This window comes from Panthera onca, chromosome C2, assembly GCF_046562875.1.
Source record: "Panthera onca isolate mPanOnc1 chromosome C2, mPanOnc1 haplotype 2, whole genome shotgun sequence".
NCBI classification, from domain to species: Eukaryota; Metazoa; Chordata; class Mammalia; order Carnivora; family Felidae; genus Panthera; species Panthera onca.
In genome coordinates, this window is record NC_138347.1 from 147,497,622 (window position 1) to 147,521,862 (window position 24,241).

Sequence of the window (24,241 nt, forward strand, 5' to 3'; positions counted from 1 at the left end):
GCTCAGAAACCGTTTTTCAACGAAAGCAAGAAAGAAAGGAACTGAGAAGGAGCAAAGAAAACCTTGAGTCCAAGGCAGGGAAGGAAGCGGCAGCGGCAGCGAAGGGGGAGGCGACGGTCTTGCAGCTGGGGACCTGGGAAGCAAGCGTGCCAATGTCAAAGCAGGCGCCCGGAGGCCACAATCCACGCCTCAGCCCCTCCAGCATCCGCGGCCACCGGGAACAGAGGGAAGGGCACATACGTGACGAGAAGGCCCAAGAGCCAAGCGCTGCGTCCCGTGCGTCATGACACTACGTCGATCGGCAAAAGCCGAGCACTGCGCAAGCCAAGCCGGCACGGGATCGGCGGCCCAGCCGAGAGCTCGCCAAGACTCCCTAAAAACGAAGCTATGCCAGGTTGCGGGGCACCGATCACCATGGCCCTAGGCCCGCGAGCAGCACACGCCACACTCTCAAGTTCGCAGGAGGCTTGTGAGCACTGGGGTCAAAGTCTCAAGGAGGAGAAGAGGGAGGGCACGAAAACAGAGGACGTAATCGCCGCAGCGAAGCCGGAGCGATGGCCTGGATGTGAATCCTGAATCCGCTACCTTCCGCCTGTCAGGCTCCAGCTCATCTCTGAGATGGAGGCGGAACTCCCCACACCTCAGGCGACTGCCGAGGGGCCTACAGAAGACAAAGCACAGAAAGTGCTGAGCCCAGAGTGCTGAGCCCAGCACTGAGCCTAGTGCTGATCTAGAAGCCACTGCCACGGCACCCGCGTCCCCCTCGCCATCCCTCAGAAGCTGTGTGATGCTGGACGGGCTCCCGTGGTAGGTCAGCCCCCCCCCCCCCCCAACAACGAGGACACGGAGGGCTCCGGGGCCGTCAAGGTCTGGGTCCCCCACACGGTCCACGGCCCTGGCCGCGAGGGAGCATCACTTCCGGGATCTAGGGCTGCACCAGTAAGGGACTCATAGAAATTCCGGAACAAATCACATGCGGGTCCGGGAGCCACAGGAGACAAATACAAAGCGGCAAGGGTCACAGCGCGGCACACGCAGGAGCCACCCAAGTTCTCTAGAAGGCCCAGGAAAGGGAGGGACAAAACCCCTCCGAGAGCCACTCTAGCATCTCTAGGCTCTGGCGTGAGGAAAAGCAACGGTTTAAGACACAGAAGGCCTCCTCTAGGCGGGCTGAAGGGCGAACAGGCACGAGGGCTGCAAGAGTTACCATCCCCCGAACTGCCTCCAACGCCCACATCGGCTACTAAAGATACAGGATGCTGAAGACCTGGTCTCTGCATCTGACCAGCTGGTGACCCGCTGGAGGAGGCCATGGATCTTTTTCTCCCCTGGCCCTGGGTGGAACCTCTAAGTTCCATCTCATCCTCTGAAACTCAGTTCAGCCACACTTCACAGGGGCAGACGTGGCCCCCTCCGTCCTAACGAGGAGCTCCTCGGCACCCTGGAGGCACCCGATTTGGCGCGCCCCGACTGGGTTTATGCGACTGCGCATCTGCTTTCCCGCTGGAACTGGGAAGTCCAATCTCTTTCAGTAGAGGAACACGGATTATCTGGACCGGCTACTTAGAGCTCCAGGTTGATGTGGACCTAGAAGCCACCTCTAGGCTCCGGGAGAAAGAACGCCGTGATCAATCAGTAACATCAGCTAGGAACTGAGGGGTGGGACGGAGTGGCCCTGTGCTCGTCAGCTTAGCCTCATCGAAACTCCTTCACGACAGCGTTAGAACTCCTGTCTCCTTCGGCCTTTCGTTTCTAGAGTCTCAAAACAAGGGTTGGTTTTTATAAAAGGTGCTCAATAAAAAAAAAAAAATTTTTTTAATGAACGAACAAAACAAGAAAAACGGGGACAACTTGAGCGTGCAAGGACAAAATCCAGATTTAAAATAAAAAGGACAGGTGTGCCCGAGTGGCTCCGTGGGTTAAGTGTCGGACTCTTGATTTCAGCTCAGGTCACGATCTCACAGGTCGTGGGATCGAGCTTCATGTCAGGATCTGCACTGGCAGAGTGGAGCCTGCTTGGGATTCTCTCTCTCTCCAAATAAATGAACTTGAAAAATAATAACAAAATGAAAAGGGCAGCCAGTCACAGAAGATCCCATATTACATGGTTCCACTTACAGGAACAGGCGGATGTATGGAGACAGAAAGCAGGTTAGTGGTTGGAAGGGACTAGAAGGAGGGGTAGAATAAGGGTGACAGCTAAAGAGTATGGGGTTTCTTTTGGGGGTGATGAAAATGTTCTAACATGGACTTATCTGGAAAAAAAAAAAAAACCCAAACCCATGGAATGGAACATTTTAAATGAGTGAATGGCATGGCATGTCGATTATATCTCATAAAGCTGTTACCTAAAAAATTAGAACAAACATATAAATAAAAGGACGCATCATGTAAAGTCAGACACGACGAGGGCAGAAGGAAGGCCGTGGCCTGGGTGACCAGAAAGGCAGACTCTGAGATGAGCGTCACCAAAGAGCAACGCTTGGGGCAGCCGAGAAAGGAGGGGACATTCCACCAGAAGGAGCGGCATGCTGGCCGGGGCAGTCTGGCCGAGGCCAGGTGGCAGATGGCTTTGGACTTATCGCTAGACTCATTCCCTCGAAGAGCCCACCTGACGCCATGCCTTTCAACCATTTATTCACTGATGGCCTCTAAATGTCTGTCTCAAACTCAGCCTTCGCCCTGAACTCCGGCTTCGTGCATCCACTGCCTGCTCACCGTCTCTCCCTGAGCTGTCTGTGGTAGAAAAACAGTGCCCCCGAGAGGTCCAAATCCTAGTCCTGGGACCTGTGAATTTTGTCACCTGCTGTGACAAAAAATAGGCCTATGTAGAGGTGATTGAGGTCCTTGAGACAAGAGAGTCCTGCATTATCCAAATGGATCCAGTAAAATGACAGGAATCCCGAAAGCTGGAGACTCTTCCCTGGCTGTGGTCAGAAGGAGGCGTGCCTAGGGAAGTGTGGTCAGGGAGAGAGCAACGGCTAGCTTTGAAGACAGAGGAACGGGCCACAAGCCAAAGAAAGCAGGCAGCCTCTAGAAGCCAGAAAAGGCAAGGAAATGGATCTCTCCTACAGCCTCCAGGAAGGGTCCCTCCTTCGTTCCGCAAACGTCCGCGTCCTTCGTTCCGTCAACAGGCGTGTCAGGCTCTCCGCGAGGCACGGCAGAGGAACACAGAAACGGGCTTAGTCCTCTTGGAAGCTGCGGCCTTGCTGGGCAGACAGTGGTTCGCTTTGGGGTTCCCATTCGTGGGATCCAACAGTGAGCTATCGCAGGGGCCCGGGAATCCCAGGGGAAGCAGAACGATGGTGGCAGGCAGGTAAGCAAGTGAGCACCGAAGGGAGCAGGTGGAACCAGAAGCAAAACGTGACTGGCCAGAAGTGCCTGCAGATGGAATTCTTTTAGTAAGCCATGGGCAACATAAACCAGCTACGGAGGCTCATTCGGGCAGGTAGCATTCGAGGGGGAGAAAGCTTTTATCATCTTACCTTCCCTCCTCTCAGATCTGACAGACACCTCACAAGGGCCCCGCCAGCATCCTGACTCCGTTTGGCTCACCGTCCTCCTTGCCCATCCAGACGGGAGGCCTGCAGGTGCACAGACACCTCCCAGCGCCCCACCACCCAGACGGCCCCCTGGGCTACACATCCCTCCTGTCCTCACTCTGCCATCACACTCGAGGCCCTAGGCACGTAACCGTAGGATCCTGACACTCTGCAGATTCTCCTTCTGTTCCAGACTCCTCCTCTTATGCTTCGCCTTGTATTGAGCCACTGGCACGTTCTTCCCCAAATACCTTCTCTGCTCACAAGTCTTCAGAGCTGTCCCACTGCCCAGAGGAACTATCCAGTCAGCCCAACGTTTAAGGCTCTCCTCAACCTGCCCCCTTTCTCCCTTCCCCTCCTGCTCCCCACCCTGAACTCTCTCCAGCCTATAGCTGACAGCACCCTCACTCCGTCCTCTAGACTTACACGCCCAGTGTGGGAGCCACCAGCCACGCGTAGCTGTGTAAATCAATTAAAAATAAATACATAAAATTTAGGGGCGCCTGGGTGGCTCAGTCGGTTGAGCGTCTGACGTCAGCTCAGGTCCATGATCTCACGGTCCGTGAGTTCGAGCCCCGCGTCAGGCTCCGTGCCGACAGCTCAAGCCTGGAGCCTGCTTCCGATTCTGGGTCTCCCTCTCTCTCTGCCGCTCCCCTGTCCATGCTCGGTCTCTGTCTCTCTCTCAAAAACAAATAAGCATTAAAAAATAGATAGACAGATGACAGATAGATAAATAAAAATTTTAAATTCAGTTCCCTAAAGGCACTAGCCACACTTTAGGTTCCCACTGGCCACATGTGGCTAGTGGTTACCTTATTGGTCAGCATACAAACGTGCATACATCACTGCATGTTGTATTAGACAGTACTGCTCTCCACCTTTAATACTCTCCCAGTTCGTTTTCCTCTACCATTTGTTACTTCTCTGCAAAAATAGCCCCATGCCAGGACACAGGCTCCCATGACCCTGGGTCAGGAATAATCCCTCCCTCCTCTCAAACCCCATGGGTAAGTTTTGCCAAGGTCACTCACAGGCCGCTGCCAGCCCTATCTTTCCTTAACTTCCTGGTAATCTAAAGCTCAGTGAGAAGAGGTCATTTTGAAAATCCAAAATTCCACGGGGCGCCTGGGTGGCTCAGTCGGTTAAGCGTCCGACTTCAGCCCAGGTCACGATCTCACACTCCGTGAGTTCGAGCCCCGCGTCGGGCTCTGGGCTGATGGCTCAGAGCCTGCAGCCTGCTTCCGATTCTGTGTCTCCCTCTCTCTCTGCCCCTCCCCCGTTCATGCTCTGTCTCAAAAATAAACATTAAAAAAAAAATTAAAAAAAAAAAAAGAAAATCCAAAATTCCTAAGGAAGCACAAAAGAACAATCTTACAAACGCTGTCACCTCAGAAATAAAATGTTGAAGGAATGATGCATTGGGGGTAACCAATAGCAATAAAATTACTCTGTACCTAAAAACTCAAAGAAAGGAATTCTACTACCTATGATCTGTTTCTGTCGTAACCATGGATGCACATCAAGAATTCTGACTTTCTATATCCACGGTTTAAATTATTATTGATTTACGCTCTGTGCTGGGTGATAGATGTCTTCTGCTTCTGCAGACGGTAGATACCTTTATTCAGAAAGTAAACACAATGAAACTCAGGTCGATGGCACCACGTTAGTGATGCTTTCAGACTCTCCACCTGACGCCGCTAATTGCTGGGACGGCCTTGCTTATGCCACAAGTTATGCCCGGTTATGGGCCGGAACTCCTGATGGGGACAGAAAAAAAAAAAAAAAAAAAAAGATGCAAAGCACCGAGGGTATGCAGAGCCACCGCGGGAGGAGCCCTGCGTCAGGCCTACGTAAGGTGTGTCCCCAGACCTGCAGGCTCAGCGTCACTGTGAGCTTGATGGCAAAGACTATTGACAATAAATTTCATATTAAAAAAAAAAAAAGAAATGCCAAAAAAAAAAAAAAAAAAAAAAAAGGTAACCAAGTCTAGGGACCCATCCCAGACTTATGGACTCAAACTCCGGGGACAAGCAGCCCAGATCTGTGTATGCTGGGGCTTTTTTGCTTTCATTTTTTAGTTGAAATAGAATTTATACATGGTGCAACATAGAGACCTTAGTGTATAATTCCACGAGTTATGACAAATATATCACTTTCTACCCTCGCCATCTTAACTTTTTTTTTAAGCGTACAAGGCTGTCAACCGCATTCACACTGTTGTCCAACAGCTTTCTAGAACTTTCTCATCCTCCCAAACCGAACCCCTATGCCCACTGAATGACCTCCCAGTTCCTCCCCCACACCCGCCACAGAACCTGTGTTCTGCCCAGCCCTCCAGGCGCTTCTGATGCGCTCTAGCATTTGAGAAGCGCAGCTCTAACCACTGAAGGCCACGGGGGTCGAGAGGAGCACCAGAGAAAGGCAGCAGGCACGCGAAGCCTGGTAGAAGACGTACTCCTGGCCCCCGTCCCCCCGACCCTCCACACCAGATCCCGAGCGCCTAGTGTGGACACCGCACCGGCTTAGACGCCAGGCGATCCAAACACGGACAAGTGGACACCTGTTCTCAAACACTCGTGTAGGCGCAAGCTGAAGAAACAAAGTGTGTTTCTCAACAGGAGACCAGGTTCGGGACATTTCACGTGACAGCCCTAAAATGGAAATGGAAAGCCATAAACTTGGATTGGAAGAGGGCGGTCCTTTCGTTGTGACTTTCCACTTCGTCTGTCCATTTGAAGCATTGATGCCTCTCGTTGAGAAATTCCCGACTGACTCTTTCCAGCGGCAATTTTGGAGGGCTACGGTAACACGAAAAACACTGGAAAGAGCCAGCGGCACAGCAAACCACAGAATAGTCTTGATTTACAAGTCATTAAAAGCAAGAGGCATCTACTGTTCTTTGCAGGCAAAAAGGGACTGTGTCATGAATAATGGAAAGACGCTAAGTGCATTAAGGACTCTGCTGCAGATAATGCTCTCTCCAGGCCACACAGAACGCACACTCGCCGAGGATTTCCTGCGTGCCGGGAGTACACGGTTACATCCCAGGCTTCGAGGATCTAAAACCCAGCGGATCTATGCCCTTTCACTTCAAAAGGTAATTTCTGGATTATTATTACCTGGCTCTCAAAGGAGCCGATGAGCCAGGAATTTTAGAAACAACACAAAGCTCGGGCAACTTGAGACTTTTTACCCTGCTTAAGAAGAGTTCTGATATATTTCCACTATATCCCGGTTTTTGTAAATATTAACGGACAGAAAAGCATCTCGGAGAAACAGGCTCTAATGTTTTGTAGGAAAAAACAAAACAAAGCAAAACCACCACGGCTCTTAATTCTACGATGAGGAAGCACCAATAAGGCGCTGTTAAAGCTACGATCTCTAAAATTCCACTCAATACCTTTGGGCTCAAATAGCAGGCGTTTTCTCTGCTTTTTAATTTGCACTGTGTATGTCCGTTTCTCTTAGCCACTGTGGCAGAAGATATTCAAAGGAGGTTTCTCTGTGCTTGCATTCAAATGTGAATTGATACTTAGGATCTAAGAGGGTAATCGTTAACGGTTCTTTTTTTTTTTTCCCTATTATTCCACTGCCATAAAATCAAAATGAGGCTTACTATGTCTCCTACTTTAAAAATTGTCACATTATCAGACTCTGCTGTGCCCCATTTTCAAATGCTTCGTTCGGTGGAAACTTCAAGGGGAAATTTGTGAGACAGCTGTAGTCTTCCTGGGGGACCATGAATACATGTGGGGGACCATGAACACATGTGGTGAGCACTATTAACGATCAGAACTGTGGGTTATCATAATTAGCACAAAAAGAAGACAGTGAATTTTAAGGTGTAAACGTACTCAGGGAGGACCTACAGGCTTCTCAATACTCAGTTCCTGTTTTCGTTTTTTTTTTTTTCTTTTTTTTAAGATCACTCTGATGCACAGAGTTTCCATCTCTCCAGCACAACATAACCCTATGAGGGTTCTCGAAGCTAGGTTTTGTCACTTGGGTAAATGTTTTGACAAATATTCTACCCTTGTACAGTTAAGTCTTCACCCCATTCGTACGGCATGATCACGAAACAAACACCCCTCAAGCAAGTTTAAAAATAACCCACCGTGGGGCGCCTGCGTGGCTCAGTCAGTTAAGCATCCTACTCTTGACTTTGGCTCAGGTCATGATCTCATGGTTCATGGGATCGAGCCCATGGTGGGCTCAGCACTGACAGTGTGGACCCTGCTTGAGATTCATTCTCTCTCTCTCTCTCTCTCTCTCTCTCTCTCTCTCTCTGCCCCTTCCCTGCTCACACACGCTCCCCCTCTCTCAAATGAATAAACTTCAAAAAAAAACAGTAAAATAAAAATAACCCATGGTATGTGAGATTTTGCTTGAAATTGACATTTAACTGGTAACTTTATTTTATCATGTCATCCATAATCTAAGATCTTTAGGAAAAAAAATTAACTTCTGACATTTCTTTTTGAGAAATGCCTTTTCCAACTTGAGAAGTATTCCGCATAAAACTGCCTTAAAAACCGGCAACATCAGACCCTGGGTGAAAACGGAGGGTCCCAATCAGAACCACTGTCAAATGAGTCCTTACACATTTAGCCATTTGCTTCAGAGCAAGAGGTAGGACCAGGGAGAAGGGAAGGGGAGGGGAGGGCTAACAAGGGCTCCGTGTAGCTAATGCTCTCCGTGAGAGGACCGCCTGGTTCTTGCCAGATGACGTTTTCAAGAAGGACAAGCATCTATCTTGGCTCATGGATATTCCCATAGTTGCTGTACCTCCCTATAAATCAGCCAACACAAACCCAGAGCAACATACTGGCTCATCCCGGCGGTGTTCCTGGACAGCAACACATACAATTCTGGGGCTTCATTTGACACTGATGCTAACTTACAAAAGGATGAGAGTCTGACTCTCAAGCTGATTCAAGAGAAGGAATCCTTCATGGGAAAAGATTCTATAGTGGTGACTCTAATCATAATTGCTATTTCTTCTTATCGCTGAAGTGCACCCAAGATGTGGACAAGATACTTGCCCCACATTATGAAGAATTGGCTTTATATAAAAGGAATGCTTGGAAAATATTCATTAAAAAGTCCACATGAATTGAAAAATGCGCAAATGCTATAAACGAGACACTTAAAACAAGAGAAACACCGATGGCTGATCCGTGAAACATCCTCAATTTCATCCATAATTATAAAAACAGAAATAAAACAAGACACCATTTTTCTCCCAAAATTAAAAACTGGAGGAACGCCTGGCCGGCTCAGTCAACGGAGCATGTGACTCTTGATCGTTGGGTGTGAGTTCGAGCCCCACGGTGGGCATACAGCTTACTTAAAGATAAATATCAAAAATAAAATTTAAATGAAAATAAAAACTGGCGAGAAAAAAGGCACTTGGTATTCATTTCTAATGGCAAAAAGACAGGAAAATAGCAGCCCTCACATGCTGCTGTGGGATTATAAATTTGGCTCCGTCTTAGGGGGCAATTTGGTAATACTTAGCAAAATGTTTAATTCCCACATTTGTTGACTGAATTCCACTTAAATTCCACTGCTAGACACTTCCCCTACATGAGACATAGTTGCATAAGTGTGCAAAATATGATCAGAACACTACCTGTAAAAGAAAAACCAGACAACTAAACGTCTCTCCTAAGGTCTGGTTAAATAAGGCTCAGGGTCCCCGCGAATCGTGATACAATCCTAGAGTTGACTCCTCTGTAGCTGTTGAAAGGAATGCAAACAATCTACGCAGTGACATGGGAACATATTGAAGATGTACTGTTCAATTAAAAAGCCACTTTACCTGTATACGTTATCTACAGGGCCATTTCGCCGTCATAAAAATTTCTAAAAGAAAGAACATATACGTAGGTTTGCTGTGCAAACAAACTCCACAGAAGAGAGACAGCAGCCCCCTGCAGGAGGCAGCCTCGGAAGGAGGAGTTGAAGTGGGGGACTTTTATTGCTGACTTCCTACAGGGCCTCGGCTGTATTTTTTATGCAACAATGAAGTGGGGTCACAGTCATTTTTTTTAAAGTCGTCCTCCTTCCACTGCCTGGCTAAGAACTGTATAAAAACTGTCAGAGGTGACTTCACCGTTCCACGTCTGGTGTAATTCTGAGGCCCCTGGAAGGCAGTAGGAGTCGGTGAAGGGGTGAGGGGCAGTGGCAGACCGGCCGGAAGCAAGGCTGAAAAGGTTTCACTGTGTACAAAAAGCAAAGCCAAGGACTCTTCTCCTAATAGCACAGCCAGCTGAGCTGACTGGTTTCCTCAAAGGGAGCAATTGAACGATTTGCTCTATTTCAAGCCAGCGATGGGAGCTCAGGTTGATGTCCATGATATATCTAATGTACTCGGTGAGTGCCTACCAACTTACTTGCTGCGGTAGGATGATGAATGGCCCAAAGACAGCCAAGTCCTGATCCCCAGGATGGTGATTTTAGGTTATATGGCAGTAAGGGTATTGAGGTTGCTAGTCAGCTGAGCTTAAAGTAGGGAGATTTATCTTGGGTTATCTGGGTGGGCCCAATATAACCAGAAGGGTCTTTAAAAGTGGAAGAGGGACACAGAAGAGGAAGCCAGAGGTAGACATGACTATGGAAAGTCAAGGAGAAGCAATGTTCTTGGCCCATAAGAGAGAGATAGGGACCATGACCCAAAGAGGGCAGACTCTAGAAGCTTTGGAAAAGCCAAGGAAATGGACTCTCGCCTAGAGCCTCCAGAAAGGAATGAAGTCCTGCCAACATCTTAATTTTAGACTTCCAACCTACGGAACTGTAAGATTACAAATTTGTGTCATTTCAGCTGCTAAATTTATGGCGATTTGTTACAGCAGCAACAGGAAACTAAAACAACCCACTGAGATTTCCTTTACTTCTCGACACCCCAAACTTCCTCTGGTGGGCATGCCTGGGGTATGCTGTGAAAATCAGCCCACCTGGGCATCCGCACCTCACAGATGCCCAGTGACCTGGGCCCACACGGCCAACTGGCTGGCTGGTTTTAGGACTTATTCCAAGAGAACCCAGACAAGATACCAGTAACACGACTGCCTTGATGATTATTAAATTAGTTGCATCAGAAGCAGCTGTATTTGAAGAAGTCGTTCATGAAAGTCCTTTGTAAATCAAGCCTCACCATACAGATATATTTGCACTCATTTAGACCGAGGCTACTCTTTCGAAAGACTAACAAAGGAGAAATGAGTGTCTCTTGAGGAACCCAGGATGTCAGAGCAACACATTCTTGGGGGTTTCTCAAGACATTTATACCCAGGGACAGGGACTGCCAAAGAACAATGGGAGTAAGGGCTGATTTACCACTGAGCACCTACTATGTGCTAGGCATTAGGCTGAACACTGAAAATATGTGATCTCATCTGATTCTGACATTTTCAGCAGGAAATGACTCCAATCATTACTACTAACACTGCCCACATCCCCCCCATGGCAGCCGGTGAAGGGGATGGGTTTCAGACTGCCCTGCCACATCCTAGAGAGGCATCCTGCCACCCCTCATCAAGGACAGCAGCTTAGTGGCGCCTGGGTGGCTCAGTCCATTAAGCACCTGACTTTGGCTCAGGTCATGATCTCGCGGTTCGTGAGTTCAAGTCCCACGTCAGGCTTTGTGCTGACAGCTCAGAGGCTGGAGCCTCCTTCGGATTCTGTGTCTCCCGCTCTCTCTCTCTCTCTGCCCCTCCCCCACTTGCACTCTGTCTCTCAAATATAAACAAACAAACAAAAAAAACTTAAAAAAAAAAGACAGGAGCTTAAAGTGACATCTACTCTATGCCAACATGCTCAAGAGAAGGAGGAAATTTTAGCTTTACTCCTATTATCCTAGAAATGTAATCATTAACCTTACCTCCCCAAAACACCCTTGGGACTCTCCCAAACTTTTTACTCCTCTCAACAGCCAAATTATCTAAAACAGGATCCCTCACTGTCTTTATTATTTTATAAAAAAAAAAAAAAATTTTAAGTAATCTCCATGCCCAAAGTGGGGCTTGAACCGAAGACCCTGAGATCAAAAGTCACATGCTCCACCGAGCCGGCCAGGCGCCCCTCGTGGCCTTTATTATGATTTTTGTACTTTATATTCTACTGACTGCCTCTTCAAGGAATCTGTGTTCTAAACGGATATAAACAAAAAACTTGCTTTTGTGGGGCAGTCACTCTGATGTTTATAAAGGCTTTCTGCTAGGGCTAGGGAAGCAACCATTGTGACACCTGTCCCTCACATCTGCAGGGCACAGGAGTCTCCACTCACCTAGGTGAGGACCACTGATGTCACAGAGCAACACCTAAAATGGGTGGGTATTTTCCCATTATGGGAATTTCTAGATTTCTATATAAAAGCTGATTCTAAATAAAGTTTTCAGGGGCGTCTGGTTGGTCCAGTCGGTTAAGCATCTGACTCTTGATTCCAGTTCAGGTCATGGTCTATCTCATGGTTCATGAATTCGAGCCCCACATCGGGCTCTGCCCTGACTGCACTGAGCCTACTTGAGATTCTCTCTTCTCCCTCTCTCTCAAATAAACTAACGAACTAAGTAACTAAATGTTTTTAGCTCTAACAATGCATCCTAGTAGAACACAAAAAGGCATGTAAACATAGAAGTGGTCCCTTCCCCTGTCTCCATTTCTTTTCTCAACCCAGAACATGAAATTGGTATCCGTCTGCTGTGAGAAAACTTCACAAATCCCCAAAGGAGTCCTTTCCTCCCGGAATTGCATAATACGTTTCTTTTTTACGTCAGAACTACAAGCTGGCCCTGCATTTTAGTACACAGGCCATTGAAAAGAAATATTTGGAATCTGAAACACATTTTCCAAAACATACCGTCATTCGTGGAGTAAGGGCCTGGAATTCTGGAGTGACCCACAAAGCTCCTTGAAACTCGTAATGTGGCTTAAGTACTCTACATTCATTCGCTAGAACGAGTGGAGATTTAATACTTTTGCGCTACAAATTTTGAAACAACTCTAAGAGGGGCGTCTGAGTGGCTCAGTCGGTTGAGCGTCCGACTTCGGCTCAGGTCATGATCTCGCAGTTTGTGAGTTTGAGCCCCGCGTCGGGCTCTGTGCTGACAGCTCAGAGTCTGGATCCTGCTTCGGATTCTGTGTCTCACTCTCTCTCTGCCCCTCCCTTACTCACACTCTGTCTCTCTCTCTCTCCTTCAAAAAATAAACATTAAAAAAAATAAAATAAAATAACTCTAAGAAACAAAGTTACATACACTCTCAATTCTTTTGAAAGGAAAGAAACCCTGAGGAGATCGGAAAAAAACGTGAACAGTGACGTGGGACCCGCTGAAGAGCGCCTATTAAGGCTACACGGTTCTCCAGTATGGTGAATTCCATTTCCGAAAAAGTTACAGTTCCCTTTCCTTCCATGTGCCCGTATTTCCGCCACGCTTCCTTTACTTATTCACAACGAGGTCACCTGCTGGGATTATCGTGGCCAACGGAGACAGCCACATGTGGCATGAGGACAGTCCAGCATCCGCTTAGCTGGGTACAGAGCGGGTGGGGGGAACGACAGAGAAAAGGGCAGGGATGGGGGTGCCCTGGAAGACGAGAAAGAAGATGGTGGTGTCGGGGCGTCACATGACACCTGACCGCACTTGTCACCCCACAGGAGCCACCTTGTGGCCCTTGTTGCTTCAGTATCTTCAGGGGCCAAGGACAGCTACGGTCCTGAGGTGACTGGAGACAAGACGGGCAGCCACCTAGCCACTGGTGAAGTATACTCAAGTGTTAGAGAAGCGGTGTTCCTGTATCCACAGAGTCTGAAAGTCGCTATGGGGACTTGGTGCTTCAGCTCTCTCACCGGTGCACACGCGATCGACGTTCCACCTGCCTAAGTTGCTCATGCCTATCTTCCTCACCCCAAATTTGAGAATCCACAATCTTGATTTAGCACCCAGTATGCCCCTGCGCCGCACAGGCCCACGAGCCAGCCACAAAACTCAATTCAAATTGCAAAAGGGATACAGACCTCATTGATGAATGCGGGCAGAGCCCAGAGCACATGTGAGAAAAGACTGTACTCTTTTCTTCCATAACATTCTTTCCCCAAGATCATAAATCTCTGAGCGCCGACTTTCCATCTCAGGAAAGTGAACGTCATCCCAGGGCAGCATATAAATCACCTCGAGAATAGTTATTCATTGTGGGCAAATAAAAATGTAAGCCAGGCAGATGGTGAAAAGCTCGTTTCTCCTGGTATAATTTCATGGGCGGAGGCTGGCAAGGGGTTGTGAAACGTGGGGCCACGTTCATAAGCAGAGAAAAAAATACCCCCCAAACCAGAATACTAAAAAAAATATCCTACCACATCATTACAAACTCTTCAACTCTTCACCTCTGGTTCAGATCTGACCTCCTCCCTTCGTGGCAAGAGCAATGAGAGGGAGGCAGAGAGAGGAGGAGGAAGAGGCGGGAAAATCCATACTAAACACTACTGCAGTGTTTTAAAACCATTCATTCACCAGGTTCAAGGCCCTGGATCCTTTGAGTACTGCTGCGGGGTAGAACAGACTATACCACTTGGCGCTGATTTTCTTCATATCTCCAGCTCACAATTGTCAAATCCGAGGCGGCTACCTCCCTTTGTGTTTATGTCACAAAGCCACACTGGCTGGGGAGGGGGGGAGGGGAGAGAAGGGAGGTAACATGGTGACCACTCCTAAGGCTACCCCCAAAGACCTGTTGATTCCAGTGTTGAAACCCAATGAAAGTCCTGAGACATACCCTACAGGCCCCCAAGAAGGTAGACTTGAGACCTTCCACTATATTCCACCCCTCCCTTACAAAGGCAACACCCAGTCAAGAAAACAAAACTTTAGTATCACCCACAAAAAGGGAGAGAGGAAGAGGAAGAAGTAGGATGGAAGGATGAAAACGTCCTTGAAAAAGTAGCATACGCTGAAATGAATCCCCCAAAGCTGCGGAGGAAATTACACCATCATGCCTTGTAGTAGGAGAGCTCATTAATGCCACCGGAAACCAAGCTCGAGGAGACCTTGAAAAATGCACACGGGGCTCAGGTCAGTGCGTGATGGTTATAGTTGTTGGTTTGTTAAAAGAAGAAAAAAGGGCAAAAAAAATGTGAGGGTTTTTTTTTTTTTGGCAAGAAAAAAGGCACTCTCAGCCACGGAAGGAACAACGTACTAGAATATCACAGAAACACGTATTCGTCTTTCATGGCATCTCAGAGATCGTCAACTTTTTTTTTTAACGCTTATTCATTTTTGAGAGACAGAGTGAGACAGAGCATGAGCGGGGAAGGGGCAGAGAGAGGGAGACACAGAATCTGAAACAGGCTCCAGAGCCTGACGCGGGGTTCGAACTCACAAACTGCGAGATCCTGACCCGAGCCGAAGCCGGACGCTCCACCGACCGAGCCACCCAGGCGCCCCTCAGAGATCGTCATTTTGACTGCTACGAGCCACAGGTAGATTTGTGGCCACATACCCCAGGACCTACATAGTCTTGGCATACTAACCTGGAAATATCACTCCCTGGAAACATCACTTGCCTAAACACCATCTCTTCTGCTTCTAATCTCGAAATATAAAACAAATCATAAGTATTGTGAATTATGCAAGTTGTTAAGAAGCTGAGTATCTTAGCGCAGGTTGCCATAACAAAATGCCATGAACAAGACGGTTTAGACAAGAGAATTTTTTTCCAGAAGTTTATTTAGTTATTTTGAGAGAAGCGGGGGAGAGAGAGTGGGAGGGGCAGAGAGAGGGAGAGAGAATCCCAAGCAGGTTCTGTGCTGTCAGCACAGAGCCTGATGCAAGGCTTGAACTCTCGAACCGTGAGATCATGATCTGAGTCGAAACCAAGAGTCAGACGCTTGACCAATGGAGCCACCCAGGTGCCTGAGAATTTATTTTCCTCGTAGTTCTGGAGGCTGGACGACTGAGATCAGGATACAACATGGTTGGGTTCTGGTGAGAGGGCTCTTCCTGGTTTGCAGAAAGCCGCCTTCTCACTCTGTCTTCACAGGGCAGAGAAAGGGGTCTCCTTCTCTTCCTTTTCTTACAAGACTACAGTCCTATTGGATTAGGGTGCTGGATTAGAGCCCCACCCTTATGACCTCACCTAACTTTAGCTGCCTCCCAAAGACACTATCTCCCTGATACGTCACGTGGGGGCTGGGGCTTCAACATATGAACTTGCAAGGGGAGGTAGGCACAATTCAGTTTATAGTACTAGGTTATAAAAATCTTCTGAACTAAGGAGTTCTCTGTTCAATGTCCAACACATAGTAACTCCATGTTTGATGAATAAACAAATAACTGAGTACATGAATAGTTACTGTCTTAGTATATTCAGACACAGAGCAAACTTGGGAGAAGTGTGTCTGCAAAGGTAAGTAACAACCTGAATCCTTCTGATTTTTTAATGTCCTGAGGGTCAGATAGCAATCTTCTACATTTGCCCGATGGATGGACTACTTTCCTTTCAGACCAGTAGCCAGAAGAGCAGAAGAAAAAACACCCAGATGATCAAGCCACCGTGCACTCCTCATGTCAGGACCTAAAACTGTCTTCAGTGGCTATAACAAGGGTCCCACATATAACTACCACCATCTAGTACCTTTTGCATAGGTGGTCAACGCCAATGGCTAGAAACGGACCAACGAGGAGAGCCTTCTGCCTGGAAAGGTCCAGGACACGGGCCAATAATGAATCTTTTGTCACAGCAGCCTATGTAACTCATATGCCACTCAATACGTTAAACTTACTTCTACCGGGGCTTCCAGAACCACCAGGAAGAGCGAGGCCTAGAACTGAGAACAAGGGAGAAGCATGCCCTTTAGTTATGAACCGTACAAACGGACCTTATCATTCACATTCCTTCGGCAAATATTTATAAACGGTCTACTATGTGCACAGTACTTTCCTAACTGCTTTGGAATCTTCAAAGAGGCACCAGAGGTGGGGTCTACCTTCAAAGAATCTGGTCTCCAAGATGACATGGCCGGGTTAGAAAAGTCCTAGGGAAGCTGAAGATGATTTCTGCACGAAGAAAAGCTGCTCGGGGCACATTTAGGGATCCAGCAGACGCCATCGGTTACTGCCCAAAGGCAGATTCCTCTTCCAACCTTGCTTAACGAATCCAATTTTGAGATCTCTAGGACTCGAGATCCTTTGACTCAGGGAAGGCCCACTCTTCCACAGCCACAGAGGCAGACTCATGATTGCTTTGAAGTAGTTCTAGAAATCCAGTTACCGACAATGTGTTCTAGGTCGTGGCGTGGGCACGTGATCCAGTTCTGGCTACCATATAACGGAAAGAGTGTATGGGGACCAGCGGCGGGGGGCTGCCCTTCCCACATCAAGAGTCTTGGAAAAGAGTAAGAGTCTTTAGAAGAGCACCCCCCATCTCTTCCTACATTCTAAAGGATACTGTTGTGAGGATGTAATGCTGGGGACTGTAGTTGTCATGCAGCAATCAGGAAGTGACACGCCTAAGGATAAAAAGCCAATAGTAAGAAGAAGAGAAGAAATCCATCCATACACACACGCACACACACACCCTTTTAAACAGAAATAATCTTGGGGCGCCTGGGTGGCTCAGTCGGTTAAGCGTCCGACTTCGGCTCAGGTCACGATCTCGCGGTCCGTGAGTTCGAGCCCCGCATCGGGCTCTGGGCTGATGGCTCAGAGCCTGGAGCCTGCTTCCGATTCTGTGTCTCCCTCTCTCTCTGACCCTCCCCCGTTCATGCTCTGTCTCTGTCTCAAAAATAAATAAACGTTAAAAAAAAAATTAAAAAAAAAAAAAAAAAAAAACAGAAATAATCAGTTTTTACATGATAAAAACACCTGAAATGTACCCACTTGATAAATTTTTAGGTGTATGGTATTAGCTACATGCACACTGTTGCACGGATCTCTAGAACACTTCCACCTTGCATGACTGAAGCTTTAAACTCTTTGAACAGCATCGCCTCAATTCTCCCTCTCTACCACCTCCCTGACCCTGGCAACCAACAGTCTACTTTCTGTTTGACTTTGAATACTTAGATACCTCATGTAAATGGAATCATGACCAGTTTACTTCACTCAACATCATGGGCTCAAGGTTCACCCACGTCGCAGCCAATGACAAGATTTCACTCTTTTTAAAGCCTGAATGCAAATCCATTGTGTAACCACGTTTTCTGTACTCATTCATCCACGGATGATCATTTAGGGTCGTTTCTACCTGTTGGCTATTCTGAATTACAATAATCATCTCTTTGAGAGATTCTCTTAGATAAATACACAAAAGTGAGATGACTGAATTATACAGTAGTTCTCGTTTTAATTTTTTCAGGAAGCTCCATACTGTTTTTTCAGAAGCCTGTGCCTTTGAGGCCATCAAACCTGGAAGTATTGATTGGCAGAATTCTTATTCTGTGAGAAGATTTTATTTATTGCTTGAGCCACTAGTTGTTCGAGTCTCTGCTATTGTAACTGAAAGAATCCTACCAGATACAGGAGATGGTCTGGTGTGGAGGAAAGGTATTGGCTTGGGAGAGAGGAAGTCCAGATACAAATCTCGTCTCCCATGGGCCAGTTTTGTGGACTTTTGGCCAGTTAGTCACTCCATTTTGGAGAGCAGCCATCTGACCCCTAATGACTACTCTAAGATTTAGTGATTCAAAGAAAAGATTTAAAAAAAAGAGGTGTTCTACAGGATCTGGGAAGGAGATGCGATCAAACTGGTGACAGGATGGGGAGTGGGGTGGGGAGGGGATCGTTTTCCCCATGAACTTCCTTGTAACAAATTCTAACAAATGTGATCAACAATATTTCCCGTGTAGCGACCATTTGAAATTAAATTCAGAATTCAATAAAGTGATTTTCAATTGCCAGAAGTCAGTGATAAATGTCTCACTCCTTCATTAAATGGTTGGAACCAAATAAATGGGTGTCACATATTTTGAACAAACACGTAAGACTGAACACTTGTGTTAATTATCCAAAGGATCAAAACAATCTATTACCTTATCTTCCAAAATCCATCACCATCCTGTGCCTGATACATACCCTTAGTCATCAATACCTATACATTTATGTATCGTGGAGGTGAAGAATCAGGAGATGATAAAACTGGGTTGAGGGGATTATACTGGCCAGGCTTCAACTTGAACGTCAGACGATTTCAAATTGACAGCATTCTGTGTTGTTAGGTGGTTCAAAAGTTCAGTGCTAAAATGACGAATCCACCAAGGGCATGGAAATTCTTCTTGAGGCAAAATTCAGCTAAGTCTTTTATATCTGTCTCCTTCCTTCATTTGTAAAACAATTTCCTCCCCTCCCTTGGGGAAGTGGGGGAGAGATTATGATGTGCTTACTTAAAAATTCAATTTTGCAATTTTCTAACCAAAGCCCATTTGGCTAAATGCTCAGTACTTAGGGACATTATAAGAAGTCTTTCTGTTAAAAAAAAAAAAAAAAAAAAAGGCGGGGGGCACCTGGTGGCTCAATCAGTTAAGCATCCGACTTCGGCTCAGGTCACGATCTTGCAGTTCCTGCAGTTCACCGGTTCGAGCCCCACGTCGGGCTCTGGGCTGACGGCTCGGAGACTGGAGCCTGCTTCGGATTCTGTGTCTTCCTCTCTCTCTCTCTCTCCCCCTCCCCCACTCACGCTCTGTCTCTTTCTCTCTCTCTCTCTCTCTCTCTCTCAAAAATAATAAATGTGAGAAAGAAAGAAAAAGAAGTCTTATTGAACCTGCTAGATTTGGGGGGATGTACGGTGTGCGGTCTCTTGACAGCTTTGTTGCCCTGAAGTTCAGACAATTAACCAGGCAATGTCTGTAAAGGAACAGTCAACGCAGGGGTGCACAGCAACTGACAGCGGGCTCTCGAGGCACTAGCTTAAATACCTCTGCTCAGGGTCTCCGAGAAAGAGATTGGTAGTAGCGATTCTCCACCTCCTCCCTCCTGGCCAAGGGTAGGTATTCAGACACCAAATATCTGCCTTAAATGATTAACACATGCTTCCCTGTTTCTAGTTTATCCGTGGGGGATTTAAGTTAAGTTTACCAAATGTTCTTCGATTGGTGAGTGGGGAAACCAACTCTGAATCCAATGGATACAAGTCAGCAGGAAGAAGGCGGGAAGCCCTGATTAACACGCCAACGTGCACGGCTCTCAAATGCATTACGCGAAACAAAAGAAGCCAGACTCAAAAGGGGACACACACCGTATGATTTCATTTCTGTGGATTTCCGGAAAAGGCAAAGCTACCTGGACAGAAAACAGATGAGGACTGTCCAGGGCTAGGGGGAGGGGCTAACTATGAAGGAACACAAGGGAATTTTGTCAAGTGACAGAGCTACTCTGTGTTTTAATTCTTTAAAAGTGACAAAACTGCATTTTAAAAGGGCGGGTATGGGGCCCCAGGGTGGCTCAGTCATTAAGCATCCGACTTCGGCTCAGGTTATGATCTCACGGTTCATAGGTTCAAGCCCTGTGTCCGGCTGTCTGCTGTTGGCACAGAACCCACTTCTGATCCTCTGTCTCCCTCTCTCTCTGCCCCTCCGCTGCTCGCACGCTCTCTCTCTCTCTCAAAACTATTTCAAAAAGGGGTGGGTTTTACTATTTATGAATTACACCTCAATAAAACTAACTTTTAAAAAAATGAAGGTTCTGGGGTGCCTGGGTGGCTCAGTCGGTTAAGCGTCCGACTTCGGCTCAGGTCATGATCTCGTGGTCCGTGAGTTCGAGCCCCGCGTCAGGCTCTGGGCTGATGGCTCCAAGCCTGGAGCCTGCTTCCAATTCTGTGTCTCCCTCTCTCTCTGCCCCTCCCCCGTTCATGCTCTGTCTCTGTCTCAAAAATAAATAAACGTTAAAAAAAAATTAAAAAAAAAAAAAATGAAGGTTCTGTCCCTCCAGAAAGGTAGGTCCACAGGGTCACACACACGACTGTCTCCATGTCACCCTCTGCTTTCTGATCCCCAAGTGCAACTGACTAGTCTTGATCTGCAGCAGGAAACAGAAACCACACCAGGTATTTCAATCAGAAAGGGATTAGATATGGGAATTAGGTGCTTACAGAATCTCTGAGAGGAGTGGAAGAGCAAAGACCCCTTCAACTTTTATTTCAAGGACCACCATGGTAGGCGGTAGGTAGCCAAGGTCCTGATGGTGGGAAGCAGCCGCGGCTGCCACCCCAACAGCCTCTCCAGCCCAAGCAGGTGGACCTGAGGCCCTCGGACAATGCGTCTGGCCCCCGCAACTGCCTTGGGACACACACACCCCCATGACTTGCCCACCAGCAGCACCAGCACAAGGTACTTGGTTTCTTGGTTTCCTCTCAGGCTTCCAAGTCTCACACAAGTTCATTTATGAAGCCGATCATGCATTCCGACACCTAGCCGTACAAAATTCCGGGACATGCCGTTGTTAGATTTCCCATCAGGAGGGCCGAGAGGGTCAATCCCGGTATCTCCCCATCACTGTTCTCCCTTACCCTACTACAAGGTATTCTTTCCCAAGACAGCACAACAAAAACCTTTTTCTAAATTTCAATTTCAAACGGTGCGAAGGGAGTTGAAAAATCGTCTGCTAATGGGTAAAACCAAGATCCTAACTCATTTCATTATGGACGAATATTTCATTTTCACATGCAGTTAGTTCTAGCCCCAGCAGAATAAAATTTTAGTAGAGTAGAACCACAGTTCTACTCTAACTCATATATTAAATACACACTGGTCTTTCAGTTTTATTCTGCTGGGAATTGAACAGACTAAGCTTGAAAACGCATTAATTTTCCAGGTATCTGTAAGTTGTTTTACAGGAAAGCCAGAATAGGGGAGGGGAGTATAACACTTTCATAGTAAGAAAGAGTGTCTGTCCCCATTCTGGGCACAGAGCTCTTAAAACTCTGATAATTCCCTAAGGGATGAAGGGGTGAGGAGAGTGGGGTGAGAAAGAAAGGTGTCTTTTGTTATGTTAATGAATGACATTTAGAAGCCCCTAGGTAACCTAAGGAAGGACGCAGTTTCCTGGGGGAAGTAAAATTGATTCGAGGGGCAGAACTTTCAGTCCCACCCCCTGACATCCAGGGAAGGGAGAGGGGCCGGAGGTTGAGTTCAGTCACGAACGATTTAATCAATCCCTACGTAATACAGCTTCCATAAAACCCCAAAAGAATAGGGTTCAGAAGCTTCCAGGTTGGTGAACACACGGAGGTGGCTGGGGAGGGCATGGAAACTCGTGAGCCTTCCCCATGCACCTCTTGCACCTGGTCCCGAATTACAACCTTGTATATAATAAACGGGTAAACAGTTCTCTGAGTTCTGTGAGCTGTTCTAGCAAATGATCCAAACTCACGCTGGGGTTTGTGGGAACTTCTGACCTATAGCCGGTTGGGCAGAAGCACGGGTGGCCTGGACTTGTCATCGGCTGGAGCGGTGGGGGGAGGGGGGATGGGAGAGTCCTGGGGGGCTGAGCCCTTAACCTGTGGGATCTGACACTCCGCCCAGGTGGATAATGTCAAGAGTCGAACTGAATGGTAGGACACCCAGTCTGTGCCCAGTGAGAACTGGACTGAGTTAATTGCTTAGTGGTAGCAAACAAGCACCCACGTAGCAGAGGGAGGCATACCTTTTACACCCTAATTACCCCTTCTAAACACTTAACGCGTGACCAAAGCAATACACCAGAAGAAAACAGTTTACTTAATTCAAGTGCCACCATAATTACAATCCTGAGTTCCCCGGCAGGGACTCACATAGTAACTCTACTCTCTGTATCAAAGGGTTAAGGAAGCTTCTCATAAGGACTTTCACTTCATTTCTTCTTGGGTTAGTCCTCCAAATTGTACAAAAGGGAGGCAACGGAAACATTTTCCTTTTTTCTGACAGGAAAACTATTGGGTGGATATTGCTAGCTTCTTCAATTCTTAAGACAAAAAAAAAAGTGACAGAGGACAAAATAAAAATAGAAACCGACCGTTTTGGGGCTGTGAGACTCATCTACCAGAGCTGTCGCTCGGCGGGGAAAAAATGAGAGGAGTCTCTAACCGATCCCATCTCAGAAAACCATCAAAACACCATCATGCTGCCATCACCCCCCCCCTCCCCCCGCCATAAGTCCTCGCTGCTGTAGGGACATACCCAACAACACCTTACGCTGCTCGGACTGGAGTAAACGGAATACGACAACCAGAAATTAAAGATGTTCCTAACTTAAGGGGGAAAAAGTTCTCCCTACTTCTTCTCCCTCAAAGTATTTTTAACAAGTTGAATTGGGAAGCTGGTTATTTCTCGTGGACAGCAATACACTCTTCTGCCGGGGCTAGTGATCGGTACAGCAAAGCGGACAACCATTTTAGGTAAAAAGGACGGATCTGGCCTCTCGAGAATCAGGGTTGGAGGGAGCACTGTCAGGGAAGAGCAGAAGGCACAACGATGGATTCACAGGACGGGCAAGGTCACCAGCCCTGGTAAGTACGCTTATTAGGTGATGGCTTCTGTTAGGCTTTGCCCAAGAATGCTGCTGGGAGTGAGAACCTAAAGAATTATTACTAAATATCCAATAACTTACTCGCCTACTCTTTTCATTTTTCCCTAGAGCAAGACCTTAAATATAAATATATTTATTATGATGCGACCCCCCCCCCCAAAGGTTTGTTGAGAAGGAAATGAAGCATACTGCAGTTTTCAACCCTCCCATGCGACCCAACCCAAGGCTCTCAGAAGAACAATAGGGCAGCAGGGCTCCTACCATTTACTCAGCTGCCACCAACTTACCTTCTGAGTCACCTTCACATCAGCTGCAAGTTGATCCACCGGAATCTCATCGTACAGGTAGAGGCAAGTGCTTTCAAGAATCTCACGCCCCCTGTTCATTTCACGCCCTGTGAAGGCACCTGATAGATGCTAATGAAATATCTGTGGGCAGGCTCATCCTGCCTCTGGGAGAGCTAAGCTACCAAGTCCCTGTCACAGAATATAATCATGTGAAGCTTGGACAACATTTCTAAACGGTATTTTCTTCTTTAATGTTTATTTTTGAGAGAGAGAGAGAGAGAGCACACGCGAGCATGAGTGAGTGGACGAGGGGCAGAAAAAGAGGAGACACAGAATCCGAAGCAGGCGCCAGGCTCCGAGCCGACAGCACAGAGCCCGACGCGGGGCTCGAACTCACCAACCGTGAGATCATGACCTGAGCCGAAGTCGGACCCTAACCGACTGAGCCACCCAGGTGCCCCGGAAAACATGCTCTGTCGACCACCAAGACCGTTTGATCCAAGAAGCTGCCTTGGGGCTTTCAACCTCCCAAAGCAGATTTTATGAATGCCCTTCAGTTTTCAGGCTACGGTGTTTTCGTCTGGAAGGAAGAACAACCCCTCACACCCGGTTCAAGCACGGCTCCGCCTAGGTCACAGGGTCACGTCAATAGGACGGGCGCACCCAAAGCCACAAAGTTCCCTCGCGACGCAAAGTAAAATTAACAAAAGGAAATGCTGCATCTGGCTTCCTTCCGGCCGCCGCTCAGGGGTACGGTCAGTCGGGAGAGTCCTGCGGGCAGGTGACAGTCCACGAAGCCTGCCAGAGCCCGGCCGGTCGCGAGGATCTGCGGGGACTGCCCCTCCCGGCCCAGGCAGGACAGCTGTCCCCTGCAGCGGGGACCCGGCTGCAGCGCAATGCCCGGGAGTGCCAGCCA

At 47.6% G+C, this 24,241-nt stretch overlaps 1 protein-coding gene across 1 annotated transcript in view; it reads right to left on the bottom strand.

Moving 5' to 3' along the window:
• The window catches only part of OSBPL10 (oxysterol binding protein like 10), a 309,953-nt gene that overhangs the window by 42,999 nt on the left and 242,713 nt on the right, over window positions 1-24,241 (bottom strand). The window lies entirely within an intron of this gene.